This window comes from Propithecus coquereli, unplaced genomic scaffold (assembly GCF_000956105.1).
Source record: "Propithecus coquereli isolate 6110/MARCELLA unplaced genomic scaffold, Pcoq_1.0 Scaffold668, whole genome shotgun sequence".
NCBI lineage: Eukaryota > Metazoa > Chordata > Mammalia > Primates > Indriidae > Propithecus > Propithecus coquereli.
In genome coordinates this window covers 13,566-14,877 of record NW_012152707.1, presented here as the reverse complement: position 1 = coordinate 14,877, position 1,312 = coordinate 13,566, and the positions used below count along the sequence as shown (strand labels likewise).

General features: G+C 45.0%; 1 protein-coding gene across 1 annotated transcript in view; it reads left to right on the top strand.

The window, feature by feature from the left end:
- Nucleotides 1-1,312, top strand: part of FKBP1B (FK506 binding protein 1B, 12.6 kDa) — a 20,531-nt gene that overhangs the window by 18,197 nt on the left and 1,022 nt on the right. The window lies entirely within an intron of this gene.

Below are 1,312 nucleotides of genomic sequence, written 5' to 3'. Positions count from 1 at the left end.
GCCCAGCTTCCCCAAATGTTAATGTCTTACATAACCGTAGTATGGTTATCAAAACCAGGATACTCACGTGGCTACAATACTGTTAATCTACCTATACAAATTTTAATTGATTATTCAAAATTCAAAAATTAATTTATTTAAATTTTACCAATTAATGCCAAGTGGGTTCTTGACGACTGTTGTGATGAGCCCTGGTTCAAGCTCACCTTCCTTGGCCTGTCTGTGAAGTCATGTGACACTCCGCTGCAATAGGTCTCCTGGCCCTCGCCACCCTGCTGTGGCCTCTAATCTCTGAACCTCTTTAATGAACTGCTCCTATCACTTACTTGAGTGTGTACATATGCTATTTATATACCCTCTTTAGGCTTCTTTGGAACAGGGTAATGAACGATTATGAACAATTGGAAGTGTTTGGGCCACACACAAAATGAATAACCAGTAATGTCTGTCAGATGAATGAATTTGTGGAGGTTATTGTCCCATAGCCAAGTCTCTGCTGTTCTGAGGCGGAGTCTGCATTTGTTACAGTTCTTGGCATAGTTTCAATGTACCACATATAAAATTCATCGCAGATCTTCAGAGTTACCCTGAGGATGATTTGGGAAAATGCCATAGTCATCTAACTTTTTTCTTTTAAATCAAGCTGGGTCCTCTTTCTCCTCTCCCCATCTGCCCCCATCCCTGCTAGATGAGCTTGGGGCAGAGGGCGAAGCTGACCTGCACCCCTGATGTGGCATATGGAGCCACGGGCCATCCCGGTGTCATCCCTCCCAATGCCACCCTCATCTTTGACGTGGAGCTGCTCAACTTAGAGTGAAGGCAGGAAGGAACTCGAGGTGGCTGGAGATGGCTGCGGCTCACCCTCCTAGCCTGCTCTGCCACTGGGACGGCTCCTCTTGTTTGGGGCTCTTGATCAGTGTGCTGACCTCACCGCCCCACGGCATTATTCATTCTCTCTGCCCAAGTTGCTCTGTATGTGTTGGTCATTGTTCACGCACATCCTTGCTTGAGGAAACTTTGGTTGCAGATCGAAACATTTCAGGTTGTGCATTTCGTGTGATGCATGTAGTAGCCATTCCTGATCACAGAACACGGATTTCTTGTTCGCACAATCGACACTGCCTTACCTTCACTCAAGCCAGACACACAAGGTGCTCAGATATGAAATGTACATGCTGTACACAGAGGGACTTGAGCCAGTTACCTTTGCTGTCACTTTCTCTCTTTTAAATTCTGTTGGCTGCTCACTTAAACAATGTCCTCTTTGGAAATAATATGTAAAATAAAAGTTCTGTGCTTGACAAATTCCTGT